Raw genomic sequence first — 25698 nt, forward strand, 5'->3', positions numbered from 1 at the left:
ACATAAAATATCAAATTTCAACAAATATATATTATATACTGTATATAAAATGTCAAATGTCACCAAATATATACTATATACTGTACACAAAATATGAAAGTACACCAATATATATTATGTACTGTATATAAAATATAAAATTTCAAAAAATATATATTATATACTGTACATAAAATATCAAATGTCACCAAATATATACTATATGCTGTACATAAAATATGAAAGTACACCAAATATATATTATATACGGTATATAAAATATAAAATTTCACCAAATATATATTATATACTATACATAAAATATCAAATTTCAACAAATATATATTATATACTGTACATAAAATATCAAATGTCACCAAACATATATTATACTGTACATAAAATATTAAAGTACACCAAATATATCTTATATACTGTACATAAAATATAAAATTTCACCAAATATATAGTATATACTGTACATAAAATATCAAATTTCAAGAAACATATCTTATTTATTGTATATAAAATATCAAATGTCACCAAATATATACTATATACTGTACATAAAATATGAAAGTACACCAAATATATATTATATACTGTACATAAAATATAAAATTTCACCAAATATATATTATACACTGTACATAAAATATCAAATGTCACCAAATATATACTATATGCTGTACATAAAATATGAAAGTACACCAAATATATCTGATATACTGTACATAAAATATAAAATTTCAAAAAATATATATTATATACTGTACATAAAATATCAAATTTTAACAAATATATATTATATACTGTACATAAAATATCAAATTTCACCAAATATATATTATATACTGTATATAAAATATCAAATTTCACCAAACATATATTATATACTGTACCTATAATGTCAAATTTCACCAAATATATAGTATATACTGTACATAAAATATCAAATTTCAAGAAACATATCTTATTTATTGTATATAAAATATCAAATGTCACCAAATATACACAATATACTGTACATAAAATATGAAAGTACACCAAATATATATTATATACTGTACATAAAATATAAAATTTCACCAAATATATATTATACACTGTACATAAAATATCAAATGTCACCAAATATATACTATATACTGTACATAAAATATGAAAGTACACCAAATATATATTATATACTGTACATAAAATATAAAATTTCAAAAAATATATATTATATACTATACATAAAATATCAAATTTCATCAAATATATATTATATACTGTATATAAAATGTCAAATGTCACCAAATATATACTATATACTGTACACAAAATATGAAAGTACACCAAATATATATTATATACGGTATATAAAATATCAAATTTCACCAAACATATAGTATATACTGTACATAAAATACAAAATTTCAAGAATAATATCTTATTTATTGTATATAAAATATCAAATGTCACCAAATATATACTATATACTGTACATAAAATATGAAAGTACACCACATATATATTATATACTGTACATAAAATATAAAATTTCACCAAATATATATTATACACTGTACGTAAAATATCAAATCTCACCAAATATATACTATATACTGTACATAAAACATGAAAGTAGACCAAGTATATATTATATACTGTACATAAAATATAAAATTTCAAAAAATATATATTGTATACTGTACATAAAATATCAAATTTCAACAAATATATATTATATACTGTATATAAAATGTCAAATGTCACCAAATATATACTATATACAGTGCACAAAATATGAAAGTTCACCAAATATATATTATATACTGTACATAAAATATAAAATTTCAAAAAATATATATTATATACTGTACATAAAATATCAAATGTCACCAAATATATACTATATACTGTACATAAAATATGAAAGTACACCAAATATATATTATATACGGTATATAAAATATAAAATTTCACCAAATATCTATTATATACTATACATAAAATATCAAATTTCAACAAATATATATTATATACTGTACATAAAATATCAAATGTCACCAAATATATACTATATACTGTACATAAAATATGAAAGTACACCAAATATATCTTATATACTGTACATAAAATATAAAATTTCACCAAATATATAGTATATACTGTACATAAAATATCAAATTTCAAGAAACGTATCTTATTTATTGTATATAAAATATCAAATGTCACCAAATATATACTATATACTGTACATAAAATATGAAAGTACACCAAATATATATTATATACTGTACATAAAAAATAAAATTTCACCAAATATATATTATACACTGTACATGAAATATCAAATGTCACCAAATATATACTATATACTGTACATAAAATATGAAAGTACACCAAATATATATTATATACCCTACATAAAATATAAAATTTCCCCAAATATATATTATACACTGTACATAAAATATCAAATGTCACCAAATATATACTATATACTGTAAATAAAATATGAAAGTACACCAAATATATATTATATACTGTACATAAAATATCAAATTTCAACAAATATATATTATATACTGTACATAAAATATCAAATTTCACCAAATATATATTATATACTGTACCTATAATATCAAATTTCACCAAACATATAGTATATACTGTACATAAAATACCAAATTTCAAGAATAATATCTTATTTATTGTATATAAAATATCAAATGTCACCAAATATATACTATATACTGTACACAAAATATGAAAGTACACCACATATATATTATATACTGTACATAAAATATAAAATTTCACCAATTATATTATATACACTATACATAAAATATCAAATGTCACCAAATATATACTATATTCTGTACATAAAATATGAAAGTAGACCAAATATATATTATATACTGTACATAAAATATAAAATTTCAAAAAATATATGTCATATATATTACATAAAATGTCAAATTTTAACAAATATATATTATATACTGTATATAAAATATCAAATGTCACCAAATATATACTATATACTGTAAATAAAATATGAAAGTACACCAAATATATCTTATATACTGAACATAAAATATAAAATTTCAACAAATATATATTATATACTCTACATAAAATATCAAATTTCAACAAATATATATTATATATTGTATATAAAATATCAAATGTCACCAAATATATACTATATACTGTATATTAAATATGAAAGTACACCAAATATATATTATATACTGTACATAAAATATAAAATTTCACCAAATATATATTATACACTGTACATAAAATATCAAATGTCACCAAATATATACTATGTACTGTACATAAAATATGAAAGTCCACCAAATATATATTATATACTGTACATAAAATATAAAATTTCAAAAAATATATATTATATACTGTACATAAAATATCAAATTTCACCAAATATATATTATATACTGTATATAAAATATCAAATTTCACCAAACATATATTATATACTGTACCTATAATGTCAAATTTCACCAAATAAATAGAATATACTGTACATAAAATATCAAATTTCAAGAAACATACCTTATTTATTGTATATAAAATATCAAATGTCACCAAATATACACTATATACTGTACATAAAATATGAAAGTACACCAAATATATATTATATACTGTACATAAAATATAAAATTTCACCAAATATATATTATACACTGTACATAAAATATCAAGTGTCACCAAATATATACTATATACTGTACATAAAATATGAAAGTACACCAAATATATATTATATACTGTACATAAAATATAAAATTTCAAAAAATATATATTATATACTGTACATAAAATATCAAATTTCAACAAATATATATTATATACTGTATATAAAATGTCAAATGTCACCAAATATATACTATGTACTGTACACAAAATATGAAAGCACACCAAATATATATTATATACTGTACATAAAATATAAAATTTCAAAAAATATATATTTTATACTGTACATAAAATATCAAATATCACCAAATATATACTATATACTGTACATAAAATATGAAAGTACACCAAATATATATTATATACGGTATATAAAATATAAAATTTCACCAAATATATATTATATAATATACATAAAATATCAAATTTCAACAAATATATATTATATACTGTACATAAAATATCAAATGTCACCAAATGTATACTATATACTGTACATAAAATATGAAAGTACACCAAATATATCTTATATACTGTAAATAAAATATAAAATTTCACCAAACATATAGTATATACTGTACATAAAATATCAAATTTCAAGAAACATATCTTATTTATTGTATATAAAATATCAAATGTCACCAAATATATACTATATACTGTACATAAAATATGAAAGTACACCAAATATATATTATATACTGTACATAAAATATAAAATTTCACCAAATATATATTATACACTGTACATAAAATATCAAATGTCACCAAATATATACTATATACTGTACATAAAATATGAAAGTACACCAAATATATATTATATACTGTACATAAAATATAAAATTTCACCAAATATATATTATACACTGTACATAAAATATCAAATGTCACCAAATATATAGTATATACTGTACAAAATATGAAAGTACACCAAATATATATTATATACTGTACACAAAATATCAAATTTCAACAAATATATATTATATACTGTACAAAAAATATCAAATTTCACCAAATATATATTATATACTGTATATAAAATATCAAATTTCACCAGATATATATTATATACTGTACCTATAATATCAAATTTCACCAAACATATAGTATATACTGTACATAAAATATCAAATTTCAAGAATAATATCTTATTTATTGTATATAAAATATCAAATGTCACCAAATATATACTATATACTGTACATAAAATATGAAAGTACACCACATATATATTATATACTGTACATAAAATATAAAATTTCACCAAATATATATTATACACTGTGCATAAAATATCAAATGTCACCAAATATATACTATATACTGTACATAAAATATGAAAGTACACCACATATATCTTATATACTGTACATAAAATATAAAATTTCACCAAATATATAGTATATACTGTACATAAAATATCAAATTTCAAGAAACATATCTTATTTATTGTATATAAAATATCAAATGTCACCAAATATATGCTATATACTGTACATAAAATATGAAAGTACACCAAATATATATTATATACTGTACATAAAATATAAAATTTCAACAAATATATATTATACACTGTACATAAAATATCAAATGTCACCAAATATATACTATATACTGTACATAAAATATGAAAGTCCACCAAATATATATTATATACTGTACATAAAATATAAAATTTCAAAAAATATATATTATATACTGTACGTAAAATATCAAATTTCACCAAGTATATAATATATACTGTATATAAAATATCAAATTTCACCAAACATATATTATATACTGTACCTATAATGTCAAATTTCACCAAATATATATTATATACTGTACATAAAATATCAAATTTCAAGAAACATATCTTATTTATTGTATACAAAATATCAAATGTCACCAAATATACCCTATATACTGTACATAAAATATGAAAGTACACATATATTATATACTGTACATAAAATATAAAATTTCACCAAATATATATTATACACTGTACATAAAATATCAAATGTCACCAAATATATACTATATACTGTACATAAAATATGAAAGTACACCAAATATATATTATATACTGTACATAAAATATAAAATTTCACCAAATATATATTATACACTGTACATAAAATATCAAATGTCACCAAATATATACTATATACTGTACATAAAATATGAAAGTACACCAAATATATATTATATACTGTACATAAAATATCAAATTTCACCAAATATATATTATATACTGTATATAAAATATCAAATTTCACCAGATATATATTATATACTGTACCTATAATATCAAATTTCACCAAACATATAGTATATACTGTACATAAAATATCAAATTTGAAGAATAATATCTTATTTATTGTATATAAAATATCAAATGTCACCAAATATATACTATATACTGTACATAAAATATGAAAGTACACCACATATATATTATATACTGTACATAAAATATAAAATTTCACCAAATATATATTATACACTGTGCATAAAATATCAAATGTCACCAAATATATACTATATACTGTACATAAAATATGAAAGTACACCAAATATATCTTATATACTGTACATAAAATATAAAATTTCACCAAATATATAGTATATACTGTACATAAAATATCAAATTTCAAGAAATATATCTTATTTATTGTATATAAAATATCAAATGTCACCAAATTTATACTATATACTGTACATAAAATATGAAAGTACACCAAATATATATTATATACTGTACATAAAATATAAAATTTCAACAAATATATATTATAAACTGTACATAAAATATCAAATGTCACCAAATATATACTATATACTGTACATAAAATATGAAAGTCCACCAAATATATATTATATACTGTACATAAAATATAAAATTTCAAAAAATATATATTATATACTGTACATAAAATATCAAATTTCACCAAGTATATATTATATACTGTATATAAAATATCAAATTTCACCAAACATATATTATATACTGTACCTATAATGTCAAATTTCACCAAATAAATAGAATATACTGTACATAAAATATCAAATTTCAAGAAACATACCTTATTTATTGTATATAAAATATCAAATGTCACCAAATATACACTATATACTGTACATAAAATATGAAAGTACACCAAATATATATTATATACTGTACATAAAATATAAAATTTCACCAAATATATATTATACACTGTACATAAAATATCAAGTGTCACCAAATATATACTATATACTGTACATAAAATATGAAAGTACACCAAATATATATTATATACTGTACATAAAATATAAAATTTCAAAAAATATATATTATATACTGTACATAAAATATCAAATTTCAACAAATATATATTATATACTGTATATAAAATGTCAAATGTCACCAAATATATACTATGTACTGTACACAAAATATGAAAGCACACCAAATATATATTATATACTGTACATAAAATATAAAATTTCAAAAAATATATATTTTATACTGTACATAAAATATCAAATATCACCAAATATATACTATATACTGTACATAAAATATGAAAGTACACCAAATATATATTATATACGGTATATAAAATATAAAATTTCACCAAATATATATTATATAATATACATAAAATATCAAATTTCAACAAATATATATTATATACTGTACATAAAATATCAAATGTCACCAAATGTATACTATATACTGTACATAAAATATGAAAGTACACCAAATATATCTTATATACTGTAAATAAAATATAAAATTTCACCAAACATATAGTATATACTGTACATAAAATATCAAATTTCAAGAAACATATCTTATTTATTGTATATAAAATATCAAATGTCACCAAATATATACTATATACTGTACATAAAATATGAAAGTACACCAAATATATATTATATACTGTACATAAAATATAAAATTTCACCAAATATATATTATACACTGTACATAAAATATCAAATGTCACCAAATATATACTATATACTGTACATAAAATATGAAAGTACACCAAATATATATTATATACTGTACATAAAATATAAAATTTCACCAAATATATATTATACACTGTACATAAAATATCAAATGTCACCAAATATATAGTATATACTGTACAAAATATGAAAGTACACCAAATATATATTATATACTGTACACAAAATATCAAATTTCAACAAATATATATTATATACTGTACAAAAAATATCAAATTTCACCAAATATATATTATATACTGTATATAAAATATCAAATTTCACCAGATATATATTATATACTGTACCTATAATATCAAATTTCACCAAACATATAGTATATACTGTACATAAAATATCAAATTTCAAGAATAATATCTTATTTATTGTATATAAAATATCAAATGTCACCAAATATATACTATATACTGTACATAAAATATGAAAGTACACCACATATATATTATATACTGTACATAAAATATAAAATTTCACCAAATATATATTATACACTGTGCATAAAATATCAAATGTCACCAAATATATACTATATACTGTACATAAAATATGAAAGTACACCACATATATCTTATATACTGTACATAAAATATAAAATTTCACCAAATATATAGTATATACTGTACATAAAATATCAAATTTCAAGAAACATATCTTATTTATTGTATATAAAATATCAAATGTCACCAAATATATGCTATATACTGTACATAAAATATGAAAGTACACCAAATATATATTATATACTGTACATAAAATATAAAATTTCAACAAATATATATTATACACTGTACATAAAATATCAAATGTCACCAAATATATACTATATACTGTACATAAAATATGAAAGTCCACCAAATATATATTATATACTGTACATAAAATATAAAATTTCAAAAAATATATATTATATACTGTACGTAAAATATCAAATTTCACCAAGTATATAATATATACTGTATATAAAATATCAAATTTCACCAAACATATATTATATACTGTACCTATAATGTCAAATTTCACCAAATATATATTATATACTGTACATAAAATATCAAATTTCAAGAAACATATCTTATTTATTGTATACAAAATATCAAATGTCACCAAATATACCCTATATACTGTACATAAAATATGAAAGTACACATATATTATATACTGTACATAAAATATAAAATTTCACCAAATATATATTATACACTGTACATAAAATATCAAATGTCACCAAATATATACTATATACTGTACATAAAATATGAAAGTACACCAAATATATATTATATACTGTACATAAAATATAAAATTTCACCAAATATATATTATACACTGTACATAAAATATCAAATGTCACCAAATATATACTATATACTGTACATAAAATATGAAAGTACACCAAATATATATTATATACTGTACATAAAATATCAAATTTCACCAAATATATATTATATACTGTATATAAAATATCAAATTTCACCAGATATATATTATATACTGTACCTATAATATCAAATTTCACCAAACATATAGTATATACTGTACATAAAATATCAAATTTGAAGAATAATATCTTATTTATTGTATATAAAATATCAAATGTCACCAAATATATACTATATACTGTACATAAAATATGAAAGTACACCACATATATATTATATACTGTACATAAAATATAAAATTTCACCAAATATATATTATACACTGTGCATAAAATATCAAATGTCACCAAATATATACTATATACTGTACATAAAATATGAAAGTACACCAAATATATCTTATATACTGTACATAAAATATAAAATTTCACCAAATATATAGTATATACTGTACATAAAATATCAAATTTCAAGAAATATATCTTATTTATTGTATATAAAATATCAAATGTCACCAAATTTATACTATATACTGTACATAAAATATGAAAGTACACCAAATATATATTATATACTGTACATAAAATATAAAATTTCAACAAATATATATTATAAACTGTACATAAAATATCAAATGTCACCAAATATATACTATATACTGTACATAAAATATGAAAGTCCACCAAATATATATTATATACTGTACATAAAATATAAAATTTCAAAAAATATATATTATATACTGTACATAAAATATCAAATTTCACCAAGTATATATTATATACTGTATATAAAATATCAAATTTCACCAAACATATATTATATACTGTACCTATAATGTCAAATTTCACCAAATATATAGTATATACTGTACAGAAAATATCAAATTTCAAGAAACATATCTTATTTATTGTATATAAAATATCAAATGTCACCAAATATACACTATATACTGTACATAAAATATGAAAGTACACCAAATATATATTATATACTGTACATAAAATATAAAATTTCACCAAATATATATTATACACTGTACATAAAATATCAAATGTCACCAAATATATACTATATACTGTACATAAAATATGAAAGTACACCAAATTTATATTATATACTGTACATAAAATATAAAATTTCAAAAAATATATATTATATACTGTACATAAAATATCAAATTTCAACAAATATATATTATATACTGTATATAAAATGTCAAATGTCACCAAATATATACTATATACTGTACACAAAATATGAAAGTACACCAATATATATTATGTACTGTATATAAAATATAAAATTTCAAAAAATATATATTATATACTGTACATAAAATATCAAATGTCACCAAATATATACTATATGCTGTACATAAAATATGAAAGTACACCAAATATATATTATATACGGTATATAAAATATAAAATTTCACCAAATATATATTATATACTATACATAAAATATCAAATTTCAACAAATATATATTATATACTGTACATAAAATATTAAATGTCACCAAACATATATTATACTGTACATAAAATATGAAAGTACACCAAATATATCTTATATACTGTACATAAAATATAAAATTTCACCAAATATATATTATATACTGTACATAAAATATCAAATTTCAAGAAACATATCTTATTTATTGTATATAAAATATCAAATGTCACCAAATATATACTATATACTGTACATAAAATATGAAAGTACACCAAATATATATTATATACTGTACATAAAATATAAAATTTCACCAAATATATATTATACACTGTACATAAAATATCAAATGTCACCAAATATATACTATATGCTGTACATAAAATATGAAAGTACACCAAATATATCTGATATACTGTACATAAAATATAAAATTTCAAAAAATATATATTATATACTGTACATAAAATATCAAATTTTAACAAATATATATTATATACTGTACATAAAATATCAAATTTCACCAAATATATATTATATACTGTATATAAAATATCAAATTTCACCAAACATATATTATATACTGTACCTATAATGTCAAATTTCACCAAATATATAGTATATACTGTACATAAAATATCAAATTTCAAGAAACATATCTTATTTATTGTATATAAAATATCAAATGTCACCAAATATACACTATATACTGTACATAAAATATGAAAGTACACCAAATATATATTATATACTGTACATAAAATATAAAATTTCACCAAATATATATTATACACTGTACATAAAATATCAAATGTCACCAAATATATACTATATACTGTAAATAAAATATGAAAGTACACCAAATATATATTATATACTGTAAATAAAATATCAAATTTCAACAAATATATATTATATACTGTACATAAAATATCAAATTTCACCAAATATATATTATATACTGTACCTATAATATCAAATTTCACCAAACATATAGTATATACTGTACATAAAATACCAAATTTCAAGAATAATATCTTATTTATTGTATATAAAATATCAAATGTCACCAAATATATACTATATACTGTACACAAAATATGAAAGTACACCACATATATATTATATACTGTACATAAAATATAAAATTTCACCAATTATATTATATACACTATACATAAAATATCAAATGTCACCAAATATATACTATATTCTGTACATAAAATATGAAAGTAGACCAAATATATATTATATACTGTACATAAAATATAAAATTTCAAAAAATATATGTCATATATATTACATAAAATGTCAAATTTTAACAAATATATATTATATACTGTATATAAAATATCAAATGTCACCAAATATATACTATATACTGTACATAAAATATGAAAGTACACCAAATATATCTTATATACTGTACATAAAATATAAAATTTCAACAAATATATATTATATACTCTACATAAAATATCAAATTTCAACAAATATATATTATATATTGTATATAAAATATCAAATGTCACCAAATATATACTATATACTGTATATTAAATATGAAAGTACACCAAATATATATTATATACTGTACATAAAATATAAAATTTCACCAAATATATATTATACACTGTACATAAAATATCAAATGTCACCAAATATATACTATGTACTGTACATAAAATATGAAAGTCCACCAAATATATATTATATACTGTACATAAAATATAAAATTTCAAAAAATATATATTATATACTGTACATAAAATATCAAATTTCACCAAATATATATTATATACTGTATATAAAATATCAAATTTCACCAAACATATATTATATACTGTACCTATAATGTCAAATTTCACCAAATATATAGAATATACTGTACATAAAATATCAAATTTCAAGAAACATATCTTATTTATTGTATATAAAATATCAAATGTCACCAAATATACACTATATACTGTACATAAAATATGAAAGTACACCAAATATATATCATATACTGTACATAAAATATAAAATTTCACCAAATATATATTATACACTGTACATAAAATATCAAATGTCACCAAATATATACTATATACTGTACATAAAATATGAAAGTACACCAAATATATATTATATACTGTACATAAAATATAAAATTTCAAAAAATATATATTATATACTGTATATAAAATGTCAAATGTCACCAAATATATACTATATACTGTACACAAAATATGAAAGTACACCAAATATATATTATATACTGTACATATAATATAAAATTTCAAAAATTATATATTATACACTGTACATAAAATATCAAATGTCACCAAATATATACTATATACTGTACATAAAATATGAATGTACACCAAATATATATTATATACTGTACATAAAATATAAAATTTCAGCAAATATATATTATACACTGTACATAAAATATCAAATGTCACCAAATATATACTATATACTGTAAATAAAATATGAAAGTACACCAAATATATATTATATACTGTACATAAAATATCAAATTTCAACTAATATATATTATATACTGTACATAAAATATCAAATTTCACCAAATATATATTTTATACTGTATATAAAATATCAAATTTCACCAAATATATATTATATACTGTACCTATAATATCAAATTTCACCAAACATATAGTATATACTGTACATAAAATACCAAATTTCAAGAATAATATCTTATTTGTTGTATATAAAATATCAAATGTCACCAAATATATACTATATACTGTACACAAAATATGAAAGTACACCACATATATATTATATACTGTACATAAAATATAAAATTTCACCAAATATATATTATACACTGTACATAAATTATCAAATGTCACCAAATATATACTATATACTGTACATAAAATATGAAAGTAGACCAAATATATATTATATAGTGTACATAAAATATAAAATTTCAAAAAATATATGTCATATATAACACATAAAATGTCAAATTTTAACAAATATATATTATATACTGTATATAAAATATCAAATGTCACCAAATATATACTATATACTGTACATAAAATATGAAAGTACACCAAATATATCTTATATACTGTACATAAAATATAAAATTTCACCAAATATATATTATATACTGTACATAAAATATCAAATTTCAACAAATATATATTATATATTGTATATAAAATATCAAATGTCACCAAATATATACTATATACTGTATATTAAATATGAAAGTACACCAAATATATATTATATACTGTACATAAAATATAAAATTTCACCAAATATATATTATACACTGTACATAAAATATCAAATGTCACCAAATATATACTATATACTGTACATAAAATATGAAAGTCCACCAAATATATATTATATACTGTACATAAAATATAAAATTTCAAAAAATATATATTATATACTGTACATAAAATATCAAATTTCACCAAATATATATTATATACTGTATATAAAATATCAAATTTCACCAAACATATATTATATACTGTACCTATAATGTCAAATTTCACCAAATATATAGAATATACTGTACATAAAATATCAAATTTCAAGAAACATATCTTATTTATTGTATATAAAATATCAAATGTCACCAAATATACACTATATACTGTACATAAAATATGAAAGTACACCAAATATATATTATATACTGTACATAAAATATAAAATTTCACCAAATATATATTATACACTGTACATAAAATATCAAATGTCACCAAATATATACTATATACTGTACATAAAATATGAAAGTAAACCAAATATATATTATATACTGTACATAAAATATAAAATTTCAAAAATTATATATTATATACTGTACATAAAATATCAAATTTCAACAAATATATATTATATACCGTATATAAAATGTCAAATGTCACCAAATATATACTATATACTGTACACAAAATATGAAAGCACACCAAATATATATTATATACTGTACATAAAATATAAAATTTCAAAAAATATATATTATATACTGTACATAAAATATCAAATGTCACCAAATATATACTATATACTGTACATAAAATATGAAAGTACACCAAATATATATTATATACGGTATATAAAGTATAAAATTTCACCAAATATATATTATATACTATACATAAAATATCAAATTTCAACAAATATATATTATATACTGTACATAAAATATCAAATGTCACCAAATATATACTATATACTGTACATAAAATATGAAAGTGCACCAAATATATCTTATATACTGTACATAAAATATAAAATTTCACCAAATATATAGTATATACTCTACATAAAATACCAAATTTCAAGAATAATATCTTATTTGTTGTATATAAAATATCAAATGTCACCAAATATATACTATATACTGTACATAAAATATGAAAGTACACCAAATATATATTATATACTGTACATAAAATATAAAATTTCACCAAATATATATTATACACTGTACATAAAATATCAAATGTCACCAAATATATACTATATACTGTACATAAAATATGAAAGTACACCAAATATATATTATATACTGTACATAAAATATAAAATTTCACCAAATATATATTATACACTGTACATAAAATATCAAATGTCACCAAATATATACTATATACTGTAAATAAAATATGAAAGTACACCAAATATATATTATATACTTTACATAAAATATCAAATTTCAACAAATATATATTATATACTGTACATAAAATATCAAATTTCACCAAATATATATTATATACTGTATATAAAATATCAAATTTCACCAAATATATATTATATACTGTACCTATAATATCAAATTTCACCAAACATATAGTATACACTGTACATAAAATACCAAATTTCAAGAATAATGTCTTATTTATTGTATATAAAATATCAAATGTCACCAAATATATACCAGATACTGTACACAAAATATGAAAGTACACCACATATATATTATATACTGTACATAAAATATAAAATTTCACCAAATATATATTATACACTGTACATAAAATATCTAATGTCACCAAATATATACTATATACTGTACATAAAATATGAAAGTACACCAAATATATCTTATATACTGTACATAAAATATAAAATTTCAAAGATATATATTATATACTGTACATAAAATATCAAATTTTAACAAATATATATTATATACTGTATATAAAACATCAAATGTCACCAAATATATACTATATACTGTAAATAAAATATGAAAGTACACCAAATATATATTATATACTGTACATAAAATATAAAATGTCACCAAATATATAGTATATACTGTACATAAAATATCAAATTTCAAGAAACATATCTTATTTATTGTATACAAAATATCAAATGTCACCAAATATATACTATATACTGTACATAAAATATGAAATACACCAAATATATATTATATACTGTACATAAAATATAAAATTTCAACAAATATATATTATACACTGTACATAAAATATCAAATGTCACCAAATATATACTATATACTGTACATAAAATATGAAAGTCCACCAAATATATATTATATACTGTACATAAAATATAAAATTTCAAAAAATATATATTATATACTGTACATAAAATATCAAATTTCACCAAATATATATTATATACTGTATATAAAATGTCAAATGTCACCAAATATATACTATATACTGTACACAAAATATGAAAGTACACCAAATATATATTATATACTGCACATAAAATATAAAATTTCAAAAAATATATATTATATACTGTACATAAAATATCAAATGTCACCAAATATATACTATATACTGTACATAAAATATGAAAGTACACCAAATATATATTATATACTGTACATAAAATATAAAATTTCACCAAATATGTATTATACACTGTACATAAAATATCAAATGTCACCAAATATATACTATATACTGTTCATAAAATATGAAATTCCACCAAATATATATTATATACTGTACATAAAATATAAAATTTCAAAAAATATATATTATATACTGTACATAAAATATCAAATTTCACCAAATATATATTATATACTGTATATAAAATGTCAAATGTCACCAAATATATACTATATACTGTACACAAAATATGAAAGTACACCAAATATATATTATATACTGTACATAAAATATCAAATTTCAAGAAACATATCTTATTTATTGTATATAAAATATCAAATGTCACACACATAAAATATAAAATTTCACCAAATATATATTATACACTGTACATAAAATATCAAAGGTCACCAAATATATACTATATACTGTACATAAAATATGAAAGTCCACCAAATATATATTATATACTGTACATAAAATATAAAATTTCAAAAAAATATATATTATATACTGTACATAAAATATCAAATTTCACCAAATATATATTATATACTGTATATAAAATATCAAATTTCACCAAACATATATTATATACTGTACCTATAATGTCAAATTTCACCAAATATATAGTATATACTGTACATAAAATATCAAATTTCAAGAAACATATCTTATTTATTGTATATAAAATACCAAATGTCACCAAATATACACTATATACTGTACATAAAATATGAAAGTACACCAAATATATATTATATACTGTACATAAAATATAAAATTTCACCAAATATATATTATACACTGTACATAAAATATCAAATGTCAACAAATATATACTATATACTGTACATAAAATATGAAAGTACACCAAATATATATTATATACTGTACATAAAATATAAAATTTCAAAAAATATATATTATATACTGTACATAAGATATCAAATTTCAACAAGTATATATTATACTGTATATAAAATGTCAAGTCACCAAATATATACTATATACTGTACACAAAATATGAAAGTACACCAAATATATATTATATACTGTACATAAAATATAAAATTTCAAAAAATATATATTATATACTGTACATAAGATATCAAATTTCAACAAGTATATATTATATACTGTACATAAAATATCAAATGTCACCAAATATATACTATATACTGTACATAAAATATGAAAGTACACCAAATATATACTATATACCGTATATAAAATATGAAATTTCACCAAATATATATTATATACTATAAATAAAATATCAAATTTCAACAAATATATATTATATACTGTACATAAAATATCAAATGTCACCAAATATATACTATATACTGTACATAAAATATGAAAGTACACCAAATATATCTTATATACTGTACATAAAATATAAAATTTCACCAAATATATAGTATATACTGTACATAAAATATCAAATTTCAGGAAACATATCTTATTTACTGTACATAAAATATCAAATGTCACCAAATATATACTATATACTGTACAAAAAATATGAAAGTACACCAAATATATCTTATATACTGTACATAAAATATAAAATTTCACCAAATATATATTATATACTGTACATAAAATATCAAATTACAAGAAATATATATTATATATTGTATATAAAATATCAAATGTCACCAAATATATACTATATACTGTACATAAAATATGAAAGTACTCCAAATATGTATTATATACTGTACATAAATTATAAAATTTCACCAAATATATATTATACACTGTACATAAAATATCAAAGGTCACCAAATATATACTATATACTGTACATAAAATATGAAAGTCCACCAAATATATATTATATACTGTACATAATATATAAAATTTCAAAAAATATATATTATATACTGTACATAAAATATCAAATTTCACCAAATATATATTATATACTGTATATAAAATATCAAATTTCACCAAACATATATTATATACTGTACCTATAATGTCAAATTTCACCAAATATATAGTATATACTGTACATAAAATATCAAATTTCAAGAAACATATCTTATTTATTGTATATAAAATATCAAATGTCACCAAATATACACTATATACTGTACATAAAATATGAAAGTACACCAAATATATATTATATACTGTACATAAAATATAAAATTTCACCAAATATATATTATACACTGTACATAAAATATCAAATGTCACCAAATATATACTATATACTGTACATAAAATATGAAAGTACACCAAATATATATTATATACTGTACATAAAATATAAAATTTCAAAAAATATATATTATATACTGTACATAAGATATCAAATTTCAACAAGTATATATTATATACTGTATATAAAATGTCAAGTCACCAAATATATACTATATACTGTACACAAAATATGAAAGTACACCAAATATATATTATATACTGTACATAAAATATAAAATTTCAAAAAATATTTATTATATACTGTACATAAAATATCAAATGTCACCAAATATATACTATATACTGTACATAAAATATGAAAGAACACCAAATATATATTATATACGGTATATAAAATATGAAATTTCACCAAATATATATTATATACTATAAATAAAATATCAAATTTCAACAAATATATATTATATACTGTACATAAAATATCAAATGTCACCAAATATATACTATATACTGTACATAAAATATGAAAGTACACCAAATATATCTTATATACTGTACATAAAATATAAAATTTCACCAAATATATAGTATATACTGTACATAAAATATCAAATTTCAGGAAACATATCTTATTTATTGTACATAAAATATCAAATGTCACCAAATATATACTATATACTGTACATAAAATATGAAAGTACACCAAATATATCTTATATGCTGTACATAAAATATAAAATTTCACCAAATATATATTATATACTGTACATAAAATATCAAATTTCAACAAATATATATTATATATTGTATATGAAATATCAAATGTCACCAAATATATACTATATACTGTACATAAAATATGAAATTACACCAAATATGTATTATATACTGTACATAAAATATAAAATTTCACCAAATATATATTATACACTGTACATAAAATATCAAATGTCACCAAATATATACTATATACTGTTCATAAAATATGAAAGTACACCAAATATATATTATATACTGTACATAAAATATAAAATTTCAAAAAATATATATTATATACTGTACATAAGATATCAAATTTCAACAAATATATATTATATACTGTATATAAAATGTCAAAAGTCACCAAATATATACTATATACTGTACACAAAATATGAAATTACACCAAATATATATTATATACTGTACATAAAATATAAAATTTCAAAAAATATATATTATATACTGTACATAAAATATCAAATGTCACCAAATATATACTATATACTGTACATAAAATATGAAAGTACACCAAATATATATTATATACGGTATATAAAATATGAAATTTCACCAAATATATATTATGTACTCTAAATAAAATATCAAATTTCAACAAATATATATTATATACTGTACATAAAATATCAAATGTCACCAAATATATACTATATACTGTACATAAAATATGAAAGTACACCAAATATATCTTATATACTGTACATAAAATATAAAATTTCACCAAATACATAGTATATACTGTACATAAAATATCAAATTTCAGGAAACATATCTTATTTATTGTACATAAAATATCAAATGTCACCAAATATATACTATATACTGTACATAAAATATGAAAGTACACCAAATATATCTTATATACTGTACATAAAATATAAAATTTCACCAAATATATATTATATACTGTACATAAAATATCAAATTTCAACAAATATATATTATATATTGTATATAAAATATCAAATGTCACCAAATATACACTATATACTGTACATAAAATATGAAAGTACACCAAATATGTATTATATACTGTACATAAAATGTAAAATTTCACCAAATATATATTATACACTGTACATAAAATATCAAAGGTCACCAAATATATACTATATACTGTACATAAAATATGAAAGTCCACCAAATATATATTATATACTGTACATAAAATATAAAATTTCAAAAAATATATATTATATACTGTACATAAAATATCAAATTTCACCAAATATATATTATATACTGTATATAAAATATCAAATTTCACCAAACATATATTATATACTGTACATATAATGTCAAATTTCACCAAATATATAGTATATACTGTACATAAAATATCAAATTTCAAGAAACATATCTTATTTATTGTATATAAAATATCAAATGTCACCAAATATACACTATATACTGTACATAAAATATGAAAGTACACCAAATATATATTATATACTGTACATAAAATATAAAATTTCACCAAATATATATTATACACTGTACATAAAATATCAAATGTCACCAAATATATACTATATACTGTACATAAAATATGAAAGTACACCAAATATATATTATATACTGTACATAAAATATAAAATTTCAAAAAATATATATTATATACTGTACATAAGATATCAAATTTCAACAAGTATATATTATACACTGTATATAAAATGTCAAGTCACCAAATATATACTATATACTGTACACAAAATATGAAAGTACACCAAATATATATTATATACTGTACATAAAATATAAAATTTCAAAAAATATATATTATATACTGTACATAAATTATCAAATGTCACCAAATATATACTATATACTGTACATAAAATATGAAAGAACACCAAATATATATTATATACGGTATATAAAATATGAAATTTCACCAAATATATATTATATACTATAAATAAAATATCAAATTTCAACAAATATATATTATATACTGTACATAAAATATCAAATGTCACCAAATATATACTATATACTGTACATAAAATATGAAAGTACACCAAATATATCTTATATACTGTACATAAAATATAAAATTTCACCAAATATATAGTATATACTGTACATAAAATATCAAATTTCAGGAAACATATCCTATTTATTGTACATAAAATATCAAATGTCACCAAATATATACTATATACTGTACATAAAATATGAAAGTACACCAAATATATCTTATATGCTGTACATAAAATATAAAATTTCACCAAATATATATTGTATACTGTACATAAAATATCAAATTTCAACAAATATATATTATATACTGTATATGAAATATCAAATGTCACCAAATATATACTATATACTGTACATAAAATATGAAATTACACCAAATATGTATTATATACTGTACATAAAATATAAAATTTCACCAAATATATATTATATACTGTATATAAAATATCAAATTTCACCAAACATATATTATATACTGTACCTATAATGTCAAATTTCACCAAATATATAGTATATACTGTACATAAAATATAAAATTTCACCAAATATATATTATACACTGTACATAAAATATCAAATGTCACCAAATATATTCTATATACTGTACATAAAATATGAAAGTACACCAAATATATATTATATACTGTACATAAAATATAAAATTTCACCAAATATATATTATACACTGTACATAAAATATCAAATGTCACCAAATATATACTATATACTGTAAATAAAATATGAAAGTACACCAAATATATATTATATACTGTACATAAAATATCAAATGTCACCAAATATATACTATATACTGTACATAAAATATGAAAGTACACCAAATATTTACTATATACTGTACTTAAAATTTAAAATTTCACCAAATATATATTATACACTGTACATAAAATATCAAATGTCACCAAATATATACTATATACTGTACATAAAATATGAAAGTACACCAAATATATATTACATACTATACATAAAATATAAAATTTCAAAAAATATATATTATATACTGTACATAAAATATCAAATTTCAACAAATATATATTATATACTGTATATAAAATATCAAATGTCACCAAATATATACTATATACTGTACATAAAATATGAAAGTACACCAAATATATATTATATACTGTACATAAAATATAAAATTTCACCAAATATATATTATACACTGTACATAAAATATCAAATGTCACCAAATACATACTATGTACCGTACATAAAATATGAAAGTAAACCAAATATACATTATATAGTGTACATAAAATATAAAATTTCACCAAATACATATTATACACTGTACATAAAATATCAAAGGTCACCAAATATATACCATATACTGTACATAAAATATGAAAGTCCACCAAATATATATTATATACTGTACATAAAATATAAAATTTCAAAAAATATATATTATATACTGTACATAAAATATCAAATTTCACCAAATATATATTATATACTGTATATAAAATATCAAATTTCACCAAACATATATTATATACTGTACCTATAATGTCAAATTTCACCAAATATATAGTATATACTGTACATAAAATATAAAATTTCACCAAATATATATTATACACTGTACATAAAATATCAAATGTCACCAAATATATACTATATACTGTACATAAAATATGAAAGTACACCAAATATATATTATATACTGTACATAAAATATAAAATTTCAAGAAAAACATCTTATATACTGTACATAAGATATCAAATTTCAACAAGTATATATTATATACTGCATATAAAATGTCAAGTCACCAAATATATACTATATACTGTACACAAAATATGAAAGTACACCAAATATATATTATATACTGTACATAAAATATAAAATTTCAAAAAATATATATTATATACTGTACATAAAATATCAAATGTCACCAAATATATACTATATACTGTACATAAAATATGAAAGTACACCAAATATATATTATATACGGTATATAAAATATGAAATTTCACCAAATATATATTATATACTATAAATAAAATATCAAATTTCAACAAATATATATTATATACTGTACATAAAATATCAAATGTCACCAAATATATACTATATACTGTACATAAAATATGAAAGTACACCAAATATATCTTATATACTGTACATAAAATATAAAATTTCACCAAATACATAGTATATACTGTACATAAAATATCAAATTTCAGGAAACATATCTTATTTATTGTACATAAAATATCAAATGTCACCAAATATATACTATATACTGTACATAAAATATGAAAGTACACCAAATATATCTTATATACTGTACATAAAATATAAAATTTCACCAAATATATATTATATACTGTACATAAAATATCAAATTTCAACAAATATATATTATATATTGTATATAAAATATCAAATGTCACCAAATATATACTATATACTGTACATAAAATATGAAAGTACACCAAATATGTATTATATACTGTACATAAAATATAAAATTTCACCAAATATATATTATACACTGTACATAAAATATCAAAGGTCACCAAATATATACTATATACTGTACATAAAATATGAAAGTCCACCAAATATATATTATATACTGTACATAAAATATAAAATTTCAAAAAATATATATTATATACTGTACATAAAATATCAAATTTCACCAAATATATATTATATACTGTATATAAAATATCAAATTTCACCAAACATATATTATATACTGTACATATAATGTCAAATTTCACCAAATATATAGTATATACTGTACATAAAATATCAAATTTCAAGAAACATATCTTATTTATTGTAAATAAAATATCAAATGTCACCAAATATACACTATATACTGTACATAAAATATGAAAGTACACCAAATATATATTATATACTGTACATAAAATATAAAATTTCACCAAATATATATTATACACTGTACATAAAATATCAAATGTCACCAAATATATACTATATACTGTACATAAAATATGAAAGTACACCAAATATATATTATATACTGTACATAAAATATAAAATTTCAAAAAATATATATTATATACTGTACATAAGATATCAAATTTCAACAAGTATATATTATATACTGTATATAAAATGTCAAGTCACCAAATATATACTATATACTGTACACAAAATATGAAAGTACACCAAATATATATTATATACTGTACATAAAATATAAAATTTCAAAAAATATTTATTATATACTGTACATAAAATATCAAATGTCACCAAATATATACTATATACTGTACATAAAATATGAAAGAACACCAAATATATATTATATACGGTATATAAAATATGAAATTTCACCAAATATATATTATATACTATAAATAAAATATCAAATTTCAACAAATATATATTATATACTGTACATAAAATATCAAATGTCACCAAATATATACTATATACTGTACATAAAATATGAAAGTACACCAAATATATCTTATATACTGTACATAAAATATAAAATTTCACCAAATATATAGTATATACTGTACATAAAATATCAAATTTCAGGAAACATATCTTATTTATTGTACATAAAATATCAAATGTCACCAAATATATACTATATACTGTACATAAAATATGAAAGTACACCAAATATATCTTATATGCTGTACATAAAATATAAAATTTCAACAAATATATATTATATACTGTACATAAAATATCAAATTTCAACAAATATATATTATATATTGTATATGAAATATCAAATGTCACCAAATATATACTATATACTGTACATAAAATATGAAATTACACCAAATATGTATTATATACTGTACATAAAATATAAAATTTCACCAAATATATATTATACACTGTACATAAAATATCAAATGTCACCAAATATATACTATATACTGTTCATAAAATATGAAAGTACACCAAATATATATTATATACTGTACATAAAATATAAAATTTCAAAAAATATATATTATATACTGTACATAAGATATCAAATTTCAACAAATATATATTATATACTGTATATAAAATGTCAAAAGTCACCAAATATATACTATATACTGTACACAAAATATGAAATTACACCAAATATATATTATATACTGTACATAAAATATAAAATTTCAAAAAATATATATTATATACTGTACATAAAATATCAAATGTCACCAAATATATACTATATACTGTACATAAAATATGAAAGTACACCAAATATATATTATATACGGTATATAAAATATGAAATTTCACCAAATATATATTATGTACTCTAAAT

The sequence above is a fragment of the Gorilla gorilla genome, chromosome 3 (genome assembly GCF_029281585.2).
Source record: "Gorilla gorilla gorilla isolate KB3781 chromosome 3, NHGRI_mGorGor1-v2.1_pri, whole genome shotgun sequence".
NCBI lineage: Eukaryota > Metazoa > Chordata > Mammalia > Primates > Hominidae > Gorilla > Gorilla gorilla.